The sequence below is a fragment of the Myotis brandtii genome, unplaced genomic scaffold (genome assembly GCF_000412655.1).
Source record: "Myotis brandtii unplaced genomic scaffold, ASM41265v1 scaffold123, whole genome shotgun sequence".
NCBI lineage: Eukaryota > Metazoa > Chordata > Mammalia > Chiroptera > Vespertilionidae > Myotis > Myotis brandtii.
In genome coordinates, this window is record NW_005354291.1 from 9333389 (window position 1) to 9357658 (window position 24270).

Sequence of the window (24270 nt, forward strand, 5' to 3'; positions counted from 1 at the left end):
CCAACAATTTAAAAAAATGAGCACACAATAGAGTAAACAGATATTGAATTGCAAAGTTGTATACCTGAAATTTATATAATGTTATCAACCAATGTTACCTCAATAAATGTCATAATAAAAAATAGAATGAACCCCAGAGCTGATCAGTATTGCCCTTCTAAGTGGAAGTTACAAGATAAAAAAACAACAATGGAAATGGCTAATTGGATTGTAAATACTCAACAATAAGGATGGATGTAATTATATGTAAATAAGTACATTCTTAAAATAGTTTCAAAAAATTAACACAGCTAAAACATAAATACTACCTTCTTTGTTGATAAGATGGTTTCTTGAACAAATTACCACCATCAAGAAAACATGATTATAGCACATCCATTCACCATAATTATCATGCTTGTGACTCTCTGAGTTTCAAAGATGGATAAGCCTTTAAACTCCATCACCCACTAACTCCTGCAGTGGAACGCAACCCCTCCCACTAAAATGAAAGCCCCAGAGGGCTGGGGTCTTCCTTCTTTTTTACTGCTGTGTTCCCAGCATCTAGATTGGCACAGAAGAGGCACCTGATAAATATTTACTGTGTGAATGTTGCAAAATGATCTACTCTAATACCCTTAATACCCTCACTTTATCTTATCAACAAGGAAACTGAGGTTCAGAAAGACTAGAAGATTTGCCTGAGATCACAAAGCTAGATGGGCATAGACAAAACCAGAACTATAGTTTTCCAAACTCTAACAATGCTCATTCCAAAAGCTTTAATTATAAATACCTAAAATCCATCATTAGTAAGTTATATAACATAGTAACTAAAGACCTTTCTACTTATCCTTAATCAAAAAGAACATTGCTGTGAACAGCCAGCCTATTAGAGAAGCATGTGGTTTTGACACAATTACCACGCTGGCATACTCCATCTAGATTGATAAAAAGTGTTAATTATTGTAACAGCTCCATGAGAAAAAGCATGCATCATTTAACATGCAACCAAGCAGAAAACCATCATCAATAGAGGATCAGCACTGGTTAGGTAAGGAGGCTTGTTATGTGAAACCACTCTTTTTCTAGTGTTTAAAAAGGAAAGTAAATTCCAAGGTGCTGTCTCTACCACTAACCCAGTGATGGCGAACCTATGACACGCGTGTCAGAGGTGACACTTGAACTCATTTTTTTGGTTGATTTTTCTTTGTTAAATGGCATTTTAATATATAAAATAAATATCAAAAATATAAGTCTTTGTTTTACTATGGTTGCAAATATCAAAAAATTTCTATATGTGACATGGCACCAGAGTTAAGTTAGGGTTTTTCAAAATGCTGACACGCCGAGCTCAAAAGGTTCACCATCACTGCACTAACCTAACATTCCTACCCTATAACATTATGCTCCTGAAAACACTGGCCCTTTATCAGAGTACCACACCAAGCAAAACGAAGCAGTTACACAACTCTAGACACTCATACAAAGAACTTCAAGCAATCGGGTTCATGCTAATTATTGGATCCAGATGTTTCCTTAAGACCTTGAGAGAACCACAGCTACTCTGAACCCTCCCTGTTAAATTCTTGCACAGGGAACAGGGTGGGTGCTGCCGCTAGCTGAGTGGCTCCCATCCTCTGCTGAGATCACGAGCAATAAGAGATCTTTAATTTCTGCCAATAGTGCTCAGCCCATTATTTAGGGACTCAATATTTACAAAATGGGAAAGAATGCCTTTCTAAACCTCAAAAATGGTAAGAGGATGGAGAGAAGGTTTCCTCTGAACTTTGAGAAAGACATAAACAAAATTGTGCAAGAAATAAGAAACCTAAATAACATTGGCAAAGGTGTACACAGTTCCAGTTTGGTCATTTTCATCTATTATTGTGGCAAAGGATATGTAGAGCAACCTGCTAACACCCACAATCCCTTGCTTATGTTCATCTTCCCAAATGTCCTGTAGTCTAACAGACGGTCTTTTTAATATCCTACTAACTTCCCTTACAGCATTAAATGTAGAAAAACAAATACAGTGAATGAAATATAGGAATGATTCAGCAGCCACCTAACTCTACTTGGAACATACTAGTAATAAGAGTGATGCTTTTCAAATACTGTATAGCCAGCATGTAAAAAGAGGAGAGGAGTGACAAGGAGGAGGAGGAAAGGGAGGAAAGAGGAAAAAGAAATAACAAAAACAGACTGACTTAGAGCAGACTGCAAGTAATTCCTCCCTAGTAGTATGTTTGTTTATCTTAAGTGTCAGATGGGCTAGAAAATACTATATCCCCTATTCAATTAAGTACAAATACATTCCAAAGAGACTATTTATTGGTTTATATTATCTATATGATGAAGATAAACAAGAATTCGTTTTTAAATAATCCAATGTTGCCTACCCTAGTTACCTTTATAATAAATTATATCACTTGTTTGTTTTCTTAAAAGAGATAAAGGACATCTATGAGAGAAGAAATATTTCTATAAAGATACAAGCTAAAAAAAAAGATACAAGCTAGCATCTGCTTTAAATTAAAACCACACATACAAAAGATATGAAGGGTAGGCCTTTGCTAGTTCAAGTCTAGGCAGGATCAGGTTACATTCAGAGCATGTATATCCTCCATCCTTTCTCCTTTTTAACAGAACCCAAATTTTATTCAGCTTTCCTCTCTTCCACATGTGTGTCGATGGAAGCTGGTCTAGAGAATCATGGTAGTCCCTCTCCCCATGCTAAGAAGACATGCAAAAAGTCTGTTGTAAGTTTCTGGGAAAAGATTCCTCCCTCTGAAAGGGGCCATAGGGAAGAGAAGGCCCTTCTTCCGCCTCGGAGCATTATTTATATGACTGTAAGAAATGCTGCTGCCACCTTGATAATCCTGGGAGGAGAAAGCCTGAGGAAAAAGACACAGAGAAGAGGGCACTGGCAAGAGAATCAGAGGAGGACTTGAGCCCTCAGTATGCTGCATGCACATGGCCAGGATGTTTGAACTTCCTGTTATGTGAGACAATATACTCCCCTATGGTTCAAACAACTGAGCCAGGGGTTTCAGTTATTTGTAGTTACTATTGGCCTCTGCATATTATATTAGGAGGCAAGCAGTAGAAAATAAGCCCTAAGAAACTGGTAGTACACTTAGAACCAGCTCAGGTAATTATTACTCCTCACTGTATTTTATGGCCTTCATACCTAAGAGCCGTGGTTGTCAAAATGTCTAATTTTTTCCAGATGCCTATTTTTTAAAAACCTATTATCTGAGTTAATACTAGTGAGATAAACCATTAATTCTTTATTCTAACAATATATAAGAATGAAACAAAAAAATCTTAGAGTTCATCAAAGTGTAAGATTCCCTGTGTAAGAGAAGGGGGCATGTCTGAAAATCACAGCATAATTTTCAAAAATGTCCAGTTCCAGTAGTGCTACCAATCTTATGTGCTAAAGCAAGCCCCTGCTGCTCCCATTCAGAATTAGGTCAAGAAAGAGATCTGTGCCAGGCAAAGTCTACACAAGTAATGAGGTCATCCCCAAAACACTCTTTCCTGAAGTGAGAGCTCAATCACCAGAGGCTATCCACTAATCATTAGGGATCCCAATATTGGACATCATTATTTTCAATCAAAATGCACATAAACCTTCTCATACTGGGCACTCCAACAGCACACACTAACCAAGGTGACAGAGATAGCCAGAACCCTGCAGCTCTTCATCAATCACATACACTGAATTGTGTGGTAAGGAATACTGACAAAGTACTTTTGCTCAAATTCCTTCTCTCAGATGAGGACACAAATTTTGTAATGGCCAGAGCTTTTTGTGTAAAGCTAACTAATCTTTGGATTAAATAACATGAAGGCTTGTAGATCAAGTCTAGGAACCAAACACCAGGATTAGAATTCCAGGTCTGTCTCTCACTAGCCATGTAACCAAAAACAAGTTATTCAGTCTCGTTGAGTTTCAGTTTCCTCATAAGCAAAACAAGGATATAATACATATTCACTGGTGGCTCTAAGAATGAAATCAGATGTTATACATAAAGTGCCTGGCACATAATAAATTCATAATAAATGGTGGGCCACCCCGTCATCAAGTAGGGTTCTGGGGGGAAATGAACTATGTCTGTTTTTCACTAAAAATTTTAACAGTAATATCATGCACAACCCACTTAGTAAATAAATAACATAACAACAGTAAATAATGATAGTATCAGCACTGTTCTAGAGACTCTCTGCATTCCTTGCATCTTCATGACCCTTTGGGGTTGGAACTAAAATTATTCGTATATTATAGGTAAAGAAGGTTAAAAAAGAATTAAAACTTGCACAAAGCCACACAACTAGTAAATGGAAGAGCCAGGATTTGAACTCAGGCTGTCCAGCTCCAGAGAGCTTATATAGTACTACCACCATTCCCAAAAAACTTCAGTATTTTATAACCAGCACCTAGCATAATTCCTGACAGTTCATCATTTGTTAAAAAATAAATAAAAATAAACTATTACTACCATTTGTGGCTTCAGAATCATTAATAACCTGTTCTGAGCCCCCAATAAATTCCACTGACGTTCAGGATGAGGATAGTAACCCCTTCTTTCAAAAGAAATATTTCAAAAGAAATATTTCAAAAGAAATATTTCCTGAGTAGTTTCAATGCATAAGTATCTTAGCCCCTTCTTTCAAAAGAAATATTTCCTGAGTAGTTTCAATGCATATGTACCTGACATCAGTGATATAGAGGAAAGAATCTGGCTCTCAGTATAATAGATGACAGATGTAGCAAGATTAGCATTAATATAAATTCAAACAACTTGTCACTAATACACAAATTTTGGTAACTTATATTCAGAAATTACTACTAGTTTGAAAAGCTGACAGTTTTCTTAAAAACTACCATTGTCATCTCTTCAGGAAGGCACATAATGGTCCTTCATGGGAAACGTTGGTTAAACACTCATGCAACACAAACAGGCATCAAGCTTTTTAAAGAGCACTTAATTCTCATTCTCAATTGTATTTACTCCTCAGCTGAACTCAAGTAAAAAGCCAAATAAAACAGTGCTGGTTATGCATTTCCTTAACATTAAACATTCAAAATAAATTTCATTTTTAAATTGGCTAGGATGACTATTCCCTCAATAGGGGGGAAAAGTGGTGAAAGGACAAGCATAGAGTTAACAGAAAAACAAATACAAGGGATACATAAACATATAAAAAGATGCTCACCACACTCATAGTAAAAGAAATACAAGCTAAAAGTAAAGAGTGGAAAAGTCCAAGAGCTTAATCACGTCAGTATGAGCATGGCTATGGGAAGGAACAAGGCATTCTCATATAATTGTGGGTAGAAGAGTAAATTGGTACCAATGGAAATCAGTTTGCCAACAGCCAAAATTCCAAATGTGTACACACTAAACCAGTAATCCTGCTTATGGGAACGTATCCTACAGATACATTTGCACATATGTAAAGTAATGATGTACAGATGATTCACTGTAACATTGTAAAGGAAAATATAATATTCCGTAGCTATAAAGAAAAAAGTGAGGAAGGTTTCCATCCCAGTTACAGAATTATCTCCACGTTACACTGTTAAGTACAAAAAACAAGATTCAGATAGCATATAGCTATCTTATGGGTTGAAAGCAATGTGTCTGAGAAGTATGTGAATGCACATATCTGCCTGCAAACGCATAAGAAATTAGAAAAGGACACAGATGACCAACAACAGTGATTATGGGAAATGGTGGGTGGCACTGGGTAGATGAGGTCTAGAGGTGCAGATAGGGGAGAAAAAGTTTTCACTCATAAGTTTGTACAAACTGAAGCACTTAAATACTTTATTAGGAAAACAATATTTATTCATTAAGATATCTAATGCATTAAGTGAACCCAGCTTGGTTAGGTCTGCTTTCTTGGAGACAATCCAAATGCCACAACTGCCATAAATTCCGTCACACATACTTCACAAACCCACCCCCTTATCCTATGCATGCTGCTCTCCTAAAGTTCAAAATTTACACTTTTAGAGCAGCCAAAAATCTTCTTTAAAGTATATCAATTCTTCATTTTTTAAAAAACAACAGAGTTTCTGAGAAAGCCTTGCTAGTTTTTTAAACATTTGACCTAGGTGTGGAGATAAAAAAAAAAAGAAAAAAAAAAGGTGTCTTTTGCTAACAATAATACTAGTACATATGCAGCTAGGCCAAAAAGATTATTACTATTTTCTGCTGGAGAAGTGAGAACAGGGCACTTAGAACTAGATTTCTCTGAAAGTTGAGGAAATTTTTAAAAAGAGAGTAAAACACAATGAGAAGACACATTAAATTTCTAAGCTGGCCACACATAAACATTCCGAATCTGTCAGCAGCTTCATCCTCACTTATAGGCAAAGGCAGGAACGAAATTGTTCTGACAAACACAAGGATGTCATGTTTCCTGTTCACACCTTCTCCCTGGTCACATCAGTTCCTATGCTCCCATGAAGAGAGTGAAATTTTGTGCAGATGAGTAACTACATGTTCCCAGTGCAGTATTGTGCATCCGGTGGGGCTTCTCGATAAACTTGTGATGTTCCTAGTTCTGGGAACATTTATTTGGACCACCATCATATAATGTTCTATACAAAAGAAAAATACACTGTGCAATTTCTTCCAGTGACATCATAACCAGGCTCAAAACAAAGTAAAGCCAACACCAACAATCTCTCACAGTCATAACAGATACTAGGGAGCATACTTTCTCTGAGCTTATCCCACAGCTACCTTCTGCATAGGATCCTCACCCAGCCCACTGTAAAACCCATTTGGTATCAAGTGATGATCTACAACCAGTCTAAAATTCATGTGTGAATCAAACTCTAAATTCGTTAGCTAAAAAATAACAGCGGTTCAGGAGGCCTTTCCCAAATAAGCTAACGACAAATCCACCAAGGTTAATTGCACAAGATAAATGCACAAGCTGCAGACGCTGCATTTTAATAGGTCATAAGACAAAAGCTTGTCAAAGTCAATCAGCTCCCCACACTATGACAAGGCCAACCAAGCTGGAGCCTACATTGATCTCACACTTTGAAATCCTCTTCTCCGTAAGCTTTGGAACTGTGCAGTTGACAGGCATAAATAGCTAAACCTTGTCAAAAAATATAATTCACTTGGTAAATTTTGGCCGTCGGATCTTCTGCCATTCTAAATATTTACAGCACTACCAAAGAGTAAAATGAGACTATAAACTGAATGATTTTTCTGGCTTAGGTAAGCAGATCCAAATGTTGACGCTAGTCCTCTGGTAGGTCAGTAGAAGGTGCCTTGTAGACTGTTAGCATATGGACCTCCACGCCTGGCGTGATAAAAGCAACTTTCCCCAGGTGGGAAAAGCTGTAACTACAATGGAATTACAGACATGCCATTTGGAATGCTTAAAACCTTCTTTTTTTTAAATTTCTACTCTGAGCATTAGTTTAGGTCAAAATGTTTTATTTCAACTAGTAAATATATTTCTTTCTTTGGAGGTAAGAGTCTCAAAATTCAAATACTTGTAAACATGATTTGGTAGAGGATCCTGCTGGAGAATATGCCAGGCATTCAACCTTAAAGTCCACCAAAACATTCATGCAAACTAAATGTCAATGCTTAAAATTTCCCTTTCCAACTTGCTACGTGATCCAGCTATGATGTTAAACTACATGTCATCAATACATTACATAATGTGTACAGGAATATTACCAAGGAGAAAGGGGCAGGGAGAGGGGGTGGGGGAAAGGGGCTCATGACTGGCTGTCCAAATCATCAGCATCACCTTTACAGTTATTTATTCCCACATCCGGTGCCAATAATTTAAAGAGACAATTCTTTCTTGGGCCTCAAAATAGAAAACTTAAACATCCTAAGCACACATATGCACCCCCCAACCCCCACCCCCTATTACTTCAGTAGTAGGAGAGCATTTCCTGCAATGGCAACAATAAAGATGGAATTGCCAAGATCACCCTCCACCCATCCTAGTAGTACTGCTTTTCATTTTGTTAGAAAGTAACATTGAAACAAGGTTCTTTTTGAAAAAAGATTGGTAGATTATAACAAGAAAAATCATGAAAACAATTTTTTCTGAGTCTGGATGTCAGCATCTGGGCAACATGTTGAGTTTTCAAATTTGCTCATTGTGACAAATGATTAAATATTCCGTAAAAGAACTTGTTCAACCAATATCACACTTAGATAGTAACAACAGTAAAATGATATATAATTTTTGATAACTGTTAATGGCCACTAATTTGCACATGCTAAAAAATGTGAATTCAAATCTCTGCTAGCCACAGTACTTCTTTCAACCAATCAACTTAGCCTGAAAATGAAGCATCTTAAAATTAAATTCAAATCTGTCCTCCTTTAACATAACAAATAACTGAACACTATTAACCTTACATGGTCCTCAATGTAATTTAGGAATAATTAACTTTCATATTGCACTACTGAATAAATCAATCGTAAAATAGCAAGACAAGTATATAAAATAATGCAATGAACTACTTTCATTATTCTCATAGGGCAAACCTAAAAAGATAATTATGTTAAAGATAACTTGAAAAAACTTTCAATATTTTCCTAGAAAAATGCAAACAAGTGGTATAAAACTAAACTCTAACCACACACACAAATATTTTTTCATAGGGCTTAGTTCAAATATAACTGAACATATTCCCTTTTCCACACAGTGTACTTACCCAGATTCCATCTACTCTATATGTTAGCATTTCCAAATTTTCAGTGCCCTGAATACTGACACTCTCAAAAGCAAGCTTCCTCCAAAAGCAAAACAATCAAGCATACATAATAAAACCTAACTGCTAAAACAGAAATTTCTTAAAAATCTCCCCCTTGAAATACATACGCAGCTTTTAAGCACATTGAGCCCGTTGTTTGCTGTTCCCTGTCATTAGAAGACTGTGGAAAGCTGATGGAAATCCAGTCTGCAAAAGCTTAATGAGCAAGACCTGCCCCACCCAGGCCGGACCCTGCTGGAGAAGGGCATGCTCCGTAAAAAAGCTCAGCTTGGTTCCAAGTTACTTCATTCCTCTGCTAGAAAACTCACATGGGTCAAAGAAAAAGTCACTTTCCTGCTGCCTGCTTTACCCACTAAATGAAGAAAGCTCACATAAAGGATAGTTTCTATGACACAACTGTAATTGTATGATAATTTTTCTATTATTGCTGGGAATTTTTTCTGTTTTTGTGGTCATAATTTTTACTTTGCTTTCGGTCTCCTCCAACTGTGTTCTTATTTTTGTCATTTTATCCTACCCTACAAATAGACACCAAAAGTGTATGTACACAATATCTGACCTAATCATCTTTATTTATAAACTACTATAAGCCAATGTATACATTTCCAGACATAGAAAAACTCTGGAAATACATAGTCCAGTTTTTAATACATAAAAATGAAATATTGATTTTGATTCATTTGTAAAAGATTTTGCTTATTCATTCATTTCATGTTGTATTTTAAAATGAAGGCTTGTTTTAATAAGACTTATAGGTTCTATCACATAGTTACAAAGCTGATATATCTGCTTTATTGTCAACCCTACATTAAGAAATGACTGACACAAAAGGTAATCATACATCCGTCTATCATATGAATATAAATACATATGGCAACAATGTAAAGTAACCAAAGGAAAACACGTTAATTTTAAAATTCAGGTCGGAGAAATCTGAGAAACAACTAATCTTCCCTGATTATACAATAATAACCCCCACTCACTTTACATTTCCACAATTTAAATACTGGTTGTTGATGTTTTTCCCCCCAATGTAGATATTTATATTAAACAATCATGACCAAAACAATCGGACTTTGTATCCAGCCATGCATTTTCACAACTTCAAGATGCGGCCATACTGCTCTCCTATCAAGCAGTTCCGATGTCCATTAGTGAGTATTATATGTTCACATTCATTTACAGCAGTCTTTTTTTAAAAAAAAAATAAGTTCTTTTTAATTCCAAAAAAATACTTTAGATACTTAAATAAGTAAGATGTCACCTGTACCAACTAGTAGAGAAAGGGTAAGGTTTGCTTTATGGGAACTTATTGAAAATATGTTTCAGTAGCAGCTAGCTCTGAAGAGATTAATCTCTGTTAAAATGAACAAATATAAAACTTTAAAATAAAAGTCATTCTATATAACAAAAGTAAATAAACTTCACTATCCACCACAGAGTTTTCACTGATTCACAATAGGGCAATTTGGTGAGTTTTTAGTAGAGCCAATTTTATTCAATTCAAAGTAGCAATAATCTTTTTATTTTCTTCCTACTTTTTTAATGTTAAATGTATTTTTAATAAATGCAGTATATGATATATTTATTTCAATAGCCTTACTTGGAAAAATATTGGCTCCAAGCCTTTTTCTGACATGTGTTGCTTCATGGAATCCGGAAGTCTCATAACTACTGACACTGCACTAGATCCAGTGAAGTTAACACTCCAGCTCAGATCTCTCTCATAACCCCAGTGTGTCCTGCCCTCTTACTCCCCACCTTCTGCTAGTACTGAATGGTGTGTATCCCCAGAGTTCATACATTGAAGCACTACGCTCCTCCAATGTGATGGTATTTGGAGATGGGACCTTTTGGGGAATAATTAGATTTAGATGAAAACTTAAGGGTGGAGGCCATCATAATAGAATTATTGCCCTTATAAGAAAAGACATCGGAGCGCTTGCTCATTCTTTCCCCTTCTCCTGCTCTGTTTCACCTCACCCTGTGAAGACAAAAAGAGAAGGTGGCCACGTATAAGCCAGGAAAGGAGCCCTCAAAAAAACTGACCATGCTGGCAACCTCGATCTTGGACTTACAGCCTTCAGAACTGTGAGAAAATAAATTTGTTGTCTGAGCCCCCCAGTATATGGTATCTTGTTATAGCAGCTGAAGCTGAATGGTACTGCTCAAACTCCACTGCTGATTTCAATATAAAAGATCCTGCTTATTAAGACAACTGACTCTCATTATTCAAACAATGGTTGAGGGAAGTAAGATAGAAAGTTTTGCGATACTATGATTTGAAAACAAACAAATTTAAAAAAAAAACACACATATTAATACAGTAGATAAAGAGAACCCAAAGAACTTAAATGAGTTTCCAAAATCATATACCCAATAAGTGGTAGAGCCAGAACTTCCACCAAATTGGTTTGAATTCAAAACCAATGCTAGTGGCACTGGTATTATAGTGGTGAGCACAGCTGCCTTCCAAAATCAATGGCACTTTTCCACCAATGCTGCATTACCTTTATTTTAACACCCTGGTCTTCCAGATGAGTAAACTAAACCCAAAGAAGTGAAGTAACTTAAATAAGACTAGGGGCCCAGTGCACGAATTTGTGCACCTTGAAAGGAACTGTGGAGTGAGAGGCTGCAATGGGCACAGGGGCGGGTCTCGGCCCATCCTTTGCACCTCCACCCGGCTCCTCCCACCACATCCCCCAGTCCCCTGTCTGCCTGCAGCTCAGCTCCAGCCTCTGCTTGCACCTGTTGGCGGCATTGGGGCTGGCACCAGCAGCAGGTGCAAGCGGGGCCGGCACCAGCAGTGCATGCGAGCGGGGCCAGCACAGGCAGTGGGTGCGAACGGCGGCTCTGGCACTGACATTGGGTGCGAGAGGCGGCTGCTGGCCCCAGTCGCCCCTTAGGATCAGGGGGAGGTGGAGAAGGGTGCAAGCGGGGCTGGCACAGGCAGTGGGTGCAAACGGCGGCTCTGGCACTGGCATTGGGTGCGAGAGGCGGCTGCTAGCCCCAGTCGCCCCTTAGGATCAGGGGGAGGTGGAGAAGCCCAGAGGAGCGACTGGGGCCGGCAGCGGCCACTCGCACCCGCTGACGGTGCCGAGCGATTGAGACCAGCGCCAGGCACTGGCAGCAGGTGTGAATGGGGCCAGCACCAGCAGCAGGTGTGAGCGCCGGGCAGGACCATGGCACGCAGGAGCAAAGAATTTTCAGTAACCACCAGAGGCTCACCCCAATGACAGCAAAGCAATGGAATTGCAAATATCAAGAATAATTTCATTTGATATTTGTGTGCCTTGGTCTGGCGCCCCCCACTCACCTGCTCCACCATCCTGCTGTGGCTGACACCCACCATGTTCTGTGTGTGCCCCCTGACAATCAGCGCATGTCATAGCAACTGGTTGTTCAGTTGTTCGGCTGTCCTGACGTTTGGTCTATTTGCATATTAGGGTCATATAGATATAGATATAGATATAGATATGATATGTACACACACACAGGAAAGCACTAGTAAACTAGAAGAATGTATCATTACTGTCGTCTATCAAGTAGCCTTACATAAGTACCATGCAGTTTTTATCAGCCAGAAATTTTGAGCCACATGAATAAATAAGCATCTTTAAAAGTACAATATTGGAAAGAAATGCTATATAGCATGTGAAAATGGGCTTTGTTAGTAATTCACCAGATGGTTATTGGCTTCCCTCAAGTATATCTTCAAATTCTATTAATAATAATGGGTGTTCCATATGTTTTAGGACAAAAAAAGCATATTATTTGGCATAAGAGAAACATAAGTCTCTAAGAGACTGAACTCCTGAGAAATTCTGATGGCAAGAAATAAAAGTGGAGCACAGCTTCACAATTTAATCATTCTGGCAAAATATCCTGGTTTCTCAGGCAACTTCATTGCTTAGACAGCAGGTACAGAATAAAAATGACTCATGCTTCGTACTTTATTGCATGTGATACTCAGTTATCCCAATAAGGCCCCTTTCTTATTTTATTTAGTTGTATTTATTTTATTATTATACTCTCCTTATTTTTTCTTGCTGTCATTTCCTACTCCCCTACCTTTGAGGTAATCCTATTCCAAAGTGCTCAATGGGGATATATATATACATATACATATACACATACACAAGGTGTCCCTAAAATATATATGTACCCTTTGAATGACTATAAAGTCAATGTTTATTAACATACAGTTTATTTTCAAAATTTAAAAGAATCTACAGAAATGAATAATTTTTTTTTGTCAATGCCTGCTTTCAAACTGATGATCATTCTGGTCCAGGCACTGCTGATGATGCAAAGCAATGGAATTGCAAATACCAAGAATCATTCCGTTTGGTATTTGTGTGCCTTCAATTCATCTACTGCTGTTGGTTTTGTACCATACACTTTACCATTTATGTATTCCCATAAAAAAATGTCTGGAGGATAAATTTTCTTTGTTCAAAGCTTAGTCTACTTCACCCATTATTTCAAATCAGTTAAACCTGAAAAGGGGGGGAAAGTGAGTTATCAACTCTTAAAGTGTGTTTTTTAATTGATTTTTTAAGAAGAGAGAGAAAGGGAGAGGGATAGAGGGATGGAAAAATCAATGAGAGAGAACATTGATCAGCTGCCTCCTGTATATCCCCTACTGGGGATCAAGCCAGCAACCCAGGCACCTGCCCTGATGGGGAATTGAACCAGTGACCTCTCGATTGTTTGGTTGACACTCAGCCACTGAACCACATGGCGGGGCTGTAGCACTATTTTATGTGTATTTATGTTTTTAATCTATATAAAAACTATTAGATTCTAGGTCTTATTTTTTTGTGGCAAAATCATTCCCTTTATTATTTTTTTAAATTTCTTTATTAATTAAGGTATTACATATGTGTCCTTATCCCCACCATTATCCCCCCCAACCCTCCCCCTACTCATGCTCTCACCCCCCTGGTGTCTGTGTCCATTGGTTAGGCCTATATGCATGCATATACGTCCTTTGGTTGCTCTCTCCCCTTTACCCCCGCCCTCCCCTACCTTCCCTCTGAGGTTTGACGGTCTGATTGATGCTTCTCTGTCTCTGGATCTGTTTTTGTTCATCAGTTTATGTTGGTCACCACAACATGAGGGTCGCGGCATTAGGAAGGTTGAGAACCACTGCCTTAGATAAAGAGTAAATCCAAATTCCTTGCTATGCCATAAGAGGTTATTTAGGATTTTTGCTTCTGTCTGTTTTCCCATCCCTATCCTTGCTGTACCCTACTTTATTTGCTTTTTATATTCCATCTATACCAAATTGCTGTAGTTTTCTGAACCTATCAAGCTATTATATGCCCTGGTACATTCGCTTTCACTGCTTTGGCTTTTAGAATCATAATAACTACTATAATGCTGAGTGCTTATTGTCTATGGGGCCAAATGCTTACTTATATATTCTCAAATTTTACAACTGCCATATGAAGAAAGTGATATTATTCCCAATTTACCGGTAAGGAAGCTGAAGCTTAGAGATATTATGTAGCATATACAAAGTCATTCATCTAGTAATGATGGAGCCAGGATTTGAATCCAGGTATCTTCTTTCTGTAAAGCCGATGTTCGTAACTACTACTACTATGGACTGCTGCTGTCACTGTTGTCACTCTTTCCCATCCTATTGGATACCTTTTTGTTTCAGAGTTGTCATTTCTGATTTTCTTCATTACTATCTAATTTGGAATTGACCATTCATTCCTTCCTCTGTGCTCTGATGTTATGTATATGATTGTTATAGTGTCTAATATGTTATTGCATTTATTTGATTATCTGTCTTAATGAGCAGAATCATATTTATTTATTTAAAAATATGTTTTTATTTCTTGTTTAGAGAGAGAGGAAGGGAGAGGGAGAAACATCGATGGGCTGCCTCCTGCATGCCCCTTTCCCATTGGGGTTGGAAGCCCACAACCTGGGCATGTGCCTTGACTGGGAATCGAACTGGTGACCTTTCAGTGCACGGAACAACAATCAACTGAGCCACACCAGCCAGGGCATGTCTTATTTATTTTTATGTTCCCAGTATATAATAGAATGTCTGGCACATAGTAGATGCTTAATAAATATTGAATGAATGTATATGTAGTGCTTAATATGCTCAGATTATTTGTTAGTCTAAAACAAGTATAATGAATTCTATATTATTTTTGTGGAGTAGAAAATAAGAATATAGAAACTGACCTTAATAATAGTAGTAGTAGTAATATTAATAGTAATAATAACAATATTTGTTGAGCAATTACCATGTGTTCAGCACTGTTGTGCAAGTTTAGAGATACTGTTTTAATCATCAACAACTCTGTGATATAGTTGTTGTCTTTATTTTATAGCTGAGAGGTAAAACAAGTTATCTAAGATCATACTGTGAGTTGTGTGGGCTGGTATTCTACAAGTTCTTGCTCTTAGTAATTATGCTGTCCTCCCCTTATAGGTATTAATTGGAAGTTTATGGGTGTTTGAGTTCTTTTAACTTATTAAAATTGAGTATTCCTTTTGAGTGTTCAATGCCTGTTGTCTATACTAATAAAAGGGTAGTATGCTAATTAGACCAAACGCCTTCTGGACGACCTTCTGGACGTCCTTCTGGACAAAGCCATTGTGGTGGGGCAGAGGCAGAGGCTGTTAGGGGTGATCAGGCTGGCAGGGGAGAGCAGTTAGGGGGATCAGGCCAGCAGGGGAGAGCAGTTAGGGGGATCAGGCCGGCAGGCAGGTGAGTGGTTAGGAGCCCGCGGTTCTGGATTGTGAGAGGGATGTCCAACTGCTGGTTTGGGGCCTAAACCGGCAGTTGGACATCCCCCGAGGGGTCCCGGATTGGAGAGAGTGCAGGCGGGGCTGAGGAACCCTCCCCACCCCCGTGCACAAATTTCATGCACCGGGCCTCAGTTTAGAATAATGAACAGAAGCCAGGACTTCTTTCTAACTTCAATCTTACCCATTTATTATGATAGGGAAAATATAGAGTAATATTTTTTCCCTTCAACAATAAGATTTTCTTGTTCTTAATTGCCAGATACTTGATTCCTGTGGCTTTTCTAATGAATATGTAAGCAATCTTCTTTTTAAAAACTTATTGTGGCACAAATGTTATCATACATGTGCTGATTAGAAATAATGTAGATGTAGCTGCCAGAAATTACTAAGTGAAAACAGAATTTGTCTGTTTAAGAACTCTGGCATAGAGGAGTTAGTTGGCTTGGTAATTTATTACATTTAATGTAATTTAAAGAATTTTTTTTTCCTGACATTGCTATTACTGTTAAACTGAAACATTGCAATCCTTGTAGATTCTCTGCTTACTTCATTGCTTAGTATTTGTTTTACTTATACTTCATTGTTTAGGAGATTCTCTTAATACAGTTTGATCTGGTGAAAGGTTATGAGCTTTGGAATCTGAAATACATGGCTTCAGATACCTGCATAGTTATGTGATCTTGGGCAAGCCACTTACCTTTTCTGAGTTTGTTACATTAAATGAAGATTAGGCCCTAGCCGATTTGGCTCAGTGGATAGAGCGTCGGCCCACAGACTGAAGGGTCCTGGGGTCAATTCCGGTCAAGGTATATGTCTGGGTTGCAGGCTCCATCCTAAGTGTGGGGTGTGTAGGAGGCATCTGACCAATGCTTCTCTCATCGTTGATGTTTCTATCTCTTCTCCCTCTCCCTTCCTCTCTGAAATCAATAAATATATATTATAAATAAATAAATAAAGATTAGTTCTCTATTTCATTGAATAGGTAAGATGATTGTATGGAATAATAAATGGAATATGCTGATAAATATGAGGCCTTTTATTAATGTTGACCTAGTTTTTAAATCCTTAATGGTAATTATTTTGTAAAAGATCTTCCATTCTCCCATCTTTAATTAGAGACTTCAGAAAATAATAGATTTTATATAAACTATAGTTTAGAAATGAAATTTTTATAGTTGAGCAGAGTTAACTTTCTCCAGTTTTAACTTAGGAAAAACATGATGTTCTTTTCTGTGCTGTGTGAAGCTAAAGAAATCCCAAAATACCATTTATGTTTTGTGAAAAGAGAATTGTAGGTCTGAAATTGGGAATACAGTTTTCCTTGTAGAAAGAAATTTGAGAAGTATTTATGTTAGGGAATATAGCCTTTTCATTCTAGTATTTCAGGATGTTATTGCTTATTATATTGGGCCTTATGTATCAGCAAAATTCACTCCTAAATTTATCATTATTTGGGCCTGAATTGTAACTATGTTACTTTCTCCCTTTGAGTGATTCTTGGAGCATGTTTGTGATGGATGCTACTGTTGAACTTTTAGAGTACTGTGTGTTTTGCAAAAAGGAATTTCTGTGTCCTTCAGTAATTATTTAAATTATTTCTTGGAACACTAACCCAGCCTTTTTGCTGCTCCAACTAGGAATCAATAGTAAACCAATGCATTCTAAAATTGGTGTGACGATTCTGACTTAAAGAAGAGGGAGGGCTTAATTTAGGTGGGGAAAGGCAAGACATGTTGGTCTATCCTATAGATAGACTAAATAAGAGAGGAGAAATAGCAAGTACATTTTTTAAAAATGTGTATTTTAGAAGTTTAAAATGTTTTATTTAGCTTATTTTTAATTTTCAAATCTGAATTTCTTAAGAGAGCTTCAGTTGGGCAGGATCTTCATTTTTGAAGGTTTGTGAAGAACGGTGGTATAAAATAAAGATTTAGCCTTCCCTTTAGCTTTCTCATAGCTCCACGTGGAATTCATGGGAGTGATGATTATTCTTAAAAGTTAGTAGAGCCGAAACCGGTTTGGCTCAGAGGATAGAGCGTCGGCCTGCGGACTGAAAGGTCCCAGGTTCGATTCCGGTCAAGGGCATGTACCTGGGTTGCGGGCACATCCCCAGTAGGAGATGTGCAGGAGGCGGCTGATCGATGTTTCTCTCCCATCGATGTTTCTAACTCTCTATCTCTCTCCCTTCCTCTCTGTAAAAAATCAATAAAATATATTTTAAAAAAAACAAACAAAAAAAAACACATATTAATACAGTAGATAAAGAGAACCCAAAGAACTTAAATGAGTTTCCAAAATCATATACCCAATAAGTGGTAGAGCCAGAACTTCCACCAAATTGGTTTGAATTCAAAACCAATGCTAGTGGCACTGGTATTATAGTGGTGAGCACAGCTGCCTTCCAAAATCAATGGCACTTTTCCACCAATGCTGCATTACCTTTATTTTAACACCCTGGTCTTCCAGATGAGTAAACTAAACCCAAAGAAGTGAAGTAACTTAAATAAGACTAGGGGCCCAGTGCACGAATTTGTGCACCTTGAAAGGAACTGTGGAGTGAGAGGCTGCAATGGGCACAGGGGCGGGTCTCGGCCCATCCTTTGCACCTCCACCCGGCTCCTCCCACCACATCCCCCAGTCCCCTGTCTGCCTGCAGCTCAGCTCCAGCCTCTGCTTGCACCTGTTGGCGGCATTGGGGCTGGCACCAGCAGCAGGTGCAAGCGGGGCCGGCACCAGCAGTGCATGCGAGCGGGGCCAGCACAGGCAGTGGGTGCGAACGGCGGCTCTGGCACTGACATTGGGTGCGAGAGGCGGCTGCTGGCCCCAGTCGCCCCTTAGGATCAGGGGGAGGTGGAGAAGCCCAGAGGAGCGACTGGGGCCGGCAGCGGCCACTCGCACCCGCTGACGGTGCCGAGCGATTGAGACCAGCGCCAGGCACTGGCAGCAGGTGTGAATGGGGCCAGCACCAGCAGCAGGTGTGAGCGCCGGGAAAGACCACAGCACACGGGAGCAAAGAACTTTCAGTAACCACCAGAGGCTTGCCTCGATGACAGCAGCCAGCGCCCCGCCTTGGTCTGGCGCCCCTGCTCACCTGTTCCACCATCCTGCCGCTGCCGACGCCTGCCATGTTCCACACTCTGCCACCTGCTGCCAACACCTGCCATGTTGCACACGCGTACCCCCTAGTGGTCAGCGCACATCATAGCAAGCGGTTGTTCGGTTGTTCCGCCTTTCGGTCTATTTGCATATTAGGGTTTTATATATATAGAAGATTAGTCAATGGGTTATTGGCAAAGAAGTACACAAACCAGGTCTAGTATCATTTAAATTATTCATTTCCAGTAAGATTTTAAACTCATTAAAGTGCACAAATTGCACTGGCTGAAACATCTACATGTCTTAATATAAAAAAATTGTTCATATGAATTTATATCTGTTACATCTGTCTTGGGAAGATCCTAAATAACCATGTTTTGACACTGTCTCATTATTCCACTAAAAATGGAAATTTGAGGTTTATCTCAGAATACTATTTTTTAAGTAATTAAGGGAGTTTGGATTAAGGTGGAAATATTTTTCCTATATATGTATATGTCAGTTTGTGTATAAATAGAATTTTATCTTAAACCCAATATCATAATTTTTTCAATTTCTAAAATTATCCTACCTCCTTACTTTATGAGGACAAAGAATGGAATTGAATAACATGTAAAGGACCCACAGTCCAAAACCAAATTCTGTGCAGAAAATAAAGTGATTAGTGTTGCAAAAAGATAACGAGGGAGACAGTTCCTTTCAGTCTTTCCACCTTTATTCATCTAGCCTCCATTTGAGAAGCAATCATCACTTGTCACACAAGGAAAAAAAGCACACATTATTTTCTGTTATAGCCCTAAAAATAACCTAAGAAGTACTCAAAACAAACCTCTGTTTTTTGAAATTTTACAAGGAATCCAATCTCCCCATCTACCAATCACCAGGCAACACTATAAACATTATACTTCCTGAACGAACATGGAGAAAAGTTTCAGGACTCTTTCAATCTGGATGAACTTCAATTGGTCTATAAAATTTTCTAGCAGCCTACATTTCAGACAGAATCACTGCTATCTGATGTCAGCAAAAAGAAGAAAAAAACTGCTCTATTCCATAAACCCTATGTGTAAGCTCTATTTTGACCACAACACTCCACAGTTTAACTTCTCTCAGGCTCTAAATCCAGAATAATTTGCACAACTACTCATGAGTCATTAGCAAAATGTCTTCCTCATCATGTCTTTAAAAATGTGACATCAGAAAGAATTAAATATTTGTGAAACTGGGAAACATGCTGTATGAACCCAAATTTTTAAGGGGGTTGGGAAAGAGAGTAGGTTGGGGGGGTGAGTAGTGGTTAGGAATCTATACTCAAAAAGTTAATGTTTTGAAACTAAAAAGTGTTAGGACAAAGATAGCCTTTTTTTAACTAAAAAAGTCAAAAGCATCACTATTAGAATTACACATTCGGACCAATACAGTAACCCAGCATTTACTTTAAAATGTATTATTTTTGTTCCACATATGTCTAAGAAGCAGTTGCTGAGTTCCTCTTTTGCACCAGACACTGGTCTAAGCTTTTACCACTAGATAGCTCTTCCTCATACCAGCCCTCAGGGAAATCACTGTCTAGCAGGGAAGAGGTACATAAATAATTATACCACATGCGATAAGGGATATACAGAGATACAGGAAGGGCACAGCAAAGTGGACAACTCCCTTGCGGAGGTTAAGGACGGCATTATAGGCTCACAATGTTTAGGCTCATTCATCTTTCTTTAAAAGTACAAATGTTACTGCTAATGTGGTAATGACACCCCCTTGCCATAGGGATTAAAGAAATAAAATAAAAGCACCTACCACAAAGCCCATTAGCCATAAAGCAGAAACAAATATCTTGCTAGCATTGTGCAACACCCTACATATGACTGAGCAAAGTGGGGTTTTTCTAGAATAAATAAATTTATAGCCAAATGGGATCTCAGTACTTATGTACCTCTAACCCTTGCCTTTCACAAATGGAAGATCTCAGGCCAGAAGATAGGTTACTTATTCAAGGTCACATACATAGTAAATCAGTAGAACCCAGGCTAGATGTCAGATTCTGACTAACAGTTCCAATGCCTTTCCCTATGCAGACTGTCCTGGCCCACTGAGAAGAAAAGGGGAGAGAACAGGGAATAGAGAGGCCCTTTTGGCTCTCCAAGGACCAGCAGAAACAAAGAGCCTTGACACAAGGCATCCAGCAGACCTCAAAAGCGCCCACGCTCTGGACTCCAAAAAATCCCTATACCTTCCCACTCCTGAAAAAATGATAAGTTTCCAAAAATAAAGAGGCTACTGCCAAGAAATTAACTACTCTTCCCAATCAGAAAGACTATTAAATTCATATTCAGTCTAGCTATATCCCCATATTGCCACTTAGCTAAGTCTGCAAAATGAAGGTATCAGCAGATAATCTGCCTATACAGCAGGGCAAAATGCTAAATGAATGAAAGTTACTATTAAACATAAAATTTCATTGGTCACAAAAATTAACAATCTAAGTTTTCCCCCTGGAAATGGCTGAGTGTATATTTTTTTAAAAAAACAAACATTAACATACAGTAATCTCCTACCAATCCCATTTATCTATTTTTCCCACAAGTTGTAGAAGAAAAAAAAGTGTTTCCTCACCCTAATCCACCCTCCATAATTTCCTATCTTTCCTTTTTCTCCTTTCCTTTAAAAGGGCCCCCCTATCCAAGAGGCCCAACTAGAACCATATAGACACAAGGTCCTTGTAAAAAAACAAAAAGTTTTTAACTACTAGTATACATGGATTCTATCTACCAGGGCAAGCCAAGGGAATGTTAAGGTGTATGGAGTTAGTACAGCACAGCTACACATCAGGCCCTGGGGAGGTACAACCCCGTCTGGGGCCCTCTCCTCACTTCACCTGCATCACAGTCTTCCTTCTCTGCCTAATATATGCTTTCTGCATGGTTTGGGCACTTGATTGAGAACCCAGACTACTTTCAGTCTTTCACAACTTTATTAGCTCCATAATTTGAAACTGTAACTTCTTCATTCATATCTTTCTGTAGCTTCACCTTTCAAACCTAACTCTCCAAACCTGAATTATGAAAGAAAACCCTAAGCAATGTTAATATGTTCTCAATCCACAGACCCTATCCACACAAATTAATTAACAAAGAATATCCAACATCAAGCCAGAATACCTTTCCCTATAAAATCTTGATTTTAATTCTGTACTTTTGGGTTTCCATTCATCGAGTGAGGAATTGCTCTCTGCTTACCGATAGCTGCTAAGGATACAGACCTGTGCAAAACTTGGCTCCAGCAATACAAAAGCAAGGCACTTAAAAAAACTAGATTACAAAGAGAATAAGAGTTGGAATATAGGCATGAAGAATTCAACAGTAACTGACTTGATGAGGGAAGAATGCTTCTCAATGTGACATGTGAGCGGACCTTGAAGGCTAAGAAGGAGCTTACTAGGCCAATTTTAAGTGGGTATAAGTGAACTCCTCAGTGTGGGAACAGTAAGTAAAGGGCACAGAATCATAAACATAAGTGCGTTATAGAGAATGGTAAGTACCTCATCTGCCTGCAACACAGGGTGGGAGTAAAGAAGAGGGACAGAGAGGTAGCCAAATAATGAGTGATCAGTATGCTAAGCTCAGATCTATCCTGTAGGCAATGGAAAACAACATTAATTTTGTATTTCTGGAGGATTACTTTGGCAGTCATGTGAGAACTAGTGACACAATGAAAGGAAACTAGTTAAGATGATGTTCCAGTGGTCCAGGAAACAGCATCTAAACTAAGACAGAGGCAACAAATATGCAAAGGAAGAGATGGAGTCAATAAATATTTAGTAGGTGACAGGGACAGGCTTTGATAATGAGTTGGATTGCTGAAGCAATGGAGAACATCATTCCCAGGTTCCTGGTAGTCCAAGGTTAGAAAGCAGTGCCATTCACCTAGACAAGGATTTCCAACAAGAGTAGGAAATGGGGATAAAAGAAGCACAGCTTCTACTTTTAATGCCTTTGAATTGACTGTGTGATGACAACCAGGATGGTTGGAGATAGGTGTTTGAACAACAGAGTCTAGGTTTCCTTGCTAAGATTTGCAGCGACTTCGTCAATGAGTGTTATTTGAAGCTATGGAAGTGGATGACACCCCAGGCAAACAAAGAAAGAAAAATGCTCACAATAAACGCCCAGATGGAGAGCAAAGAATCTATAAAGGAGGCTGGGAAGGTTCAGCTTAAGAGAAAAACCAGCAAAGCAAGAAACTACTGCCAAAAGATAACAGTCAAGCTGGGAGGAGTGGACAGCGTGGCAGCCAAGGGCAGATTGCTTCAGCCACCAATAAGGTTTTAAAAGTGTCATGAAAAGATTGCTGGGAACCTCAAAGAGCAACTTCACTGGATGGTGGCAGAAAAAGCCATCTGCCTACAAAAAATATTGAAATGGGGAGGGTAAGAGATAAGTGTAAATTAATCTTAAGTTTAGTAATAAAGTAAAAGGCTAGAAAAGGGGAGGTAGTAACTACAAGGTTGTGGGAAGATGTTGAACTATGGGAGATGTTTTGTTTGGTGCAGACTTTTGGTGGGAGAGACAATGAGAGGAGAATTTAAAGACACAAAGGAGAAAAAGAAAAATGGATGGAAGGTAGTTCAGAAGAGATAGAAGAAAAAGGATCAAAACCATGGGAGATGGGTTTAATCCTGCACAGCAGGAGCAACACCTCTACCTCAGAGACCAAAGGGAAGGTAACTGAAAATACAAAGGGGGAGAGGAAGGGGTTTACAGAAGACAGAAACATAGGAGTGCATCCGAAGCCCTGTTCTCCATTCCAAACAGCTTTGATAACTTTGGAGTATTTAAAGGAGAGGGGTGGAGGGAGAGACAAGAAGAAAAGTGAAAATTTTGGAGAAAATTTGTCAATCTCCTAGGATATATTCAATGATAATATATTATCATTGAATGATAATTCCCTTAGCATTTGGGTTAACATTATTCAGAACAGGTTAAACACAATAACTTTCAATATGAAAAGTCATTAGTGTTTTAAACTTTTCAAACTTTAGGATTCCCTACATCATCTGTCTTCTATTATGTCAACACTAGAGACCCAGTGTACGAATTCTTGCACGGGTGGGGTCTGGCCAGCCCAACCCCAATCGGGGCAGATCAGGCTGGGCCTGTCAAGAGGAGGAGATGGCGGGAGGTTGGCCAGCCGGCCCGGCCCAGTCAGGGCCCGATCAGGGCCCCCCCGATCAGGGCCCGGGCCAGCTGGGGGAAGGGGCCATGGGTGATTGGTCAGTAGGCCCTGCCCCCAATTGGGGTTGGGGGACTGATCAATTGGGGGCGAAGCTGGCTGGGGGGAGGGGCCGTGGGCTGATCAGTGTGGTGGAGGCCCATCGTGGGTGGGGCTGGCCCCGGGGGAGGGGCCACAGGCAGTTGGCCAGCTGGCCCTGCCCCTGATTGGGATAGGGAGGCAATCTAGGGTGGGGCCGAGTGGGGGGAGGGGCTGCAAGAGGTTGGCTGGCCAGCCCCACCCCCTATTGGGTTAGGGGGGCTATCATGGGCGGGGCCAGCAAGGCCCATCAGGCAGGGTGGCTGTGGAGATGGGCCCTGGGAGGTTGACCGGCTGACCCCACCCCTATCCCTCTGGCT

At 39.3% G+C, this 24270-nt stretch overlaps 1 protein-coding gene across 20 annotated transcripts in view; it reads right to left on the reverse strand.

Moving 5' to 3' along the window:
- Nucleotides 1-24270, reverse strand: part of EPB41L2 (erythrocyte membrane protein band 4.1-like 2) — a 146818-nt gene that overhangs the window by 102779 nt on the left and 19769 nt on the right. For 16 of the 20 annotated variants that reach the window (XM_014533820.1, XM_014533816.1, XM_014533813.1 and 13 more), the window contains exon 1: nucleotides 8869-8963. The exons of 3 other annotated variants lie outside the window; for them this stretch is intronic. The gene's annotated coding sequence lies outside the window, so the exon portion shown is untranslated. Of the gene's footprint in view, nucleotides 1-8868; nucleotides 8977-24270 lie in introns of those variants that run through there. One more of the 20 variants, XM_014533818.1, reaches the window with a different exon arrangement.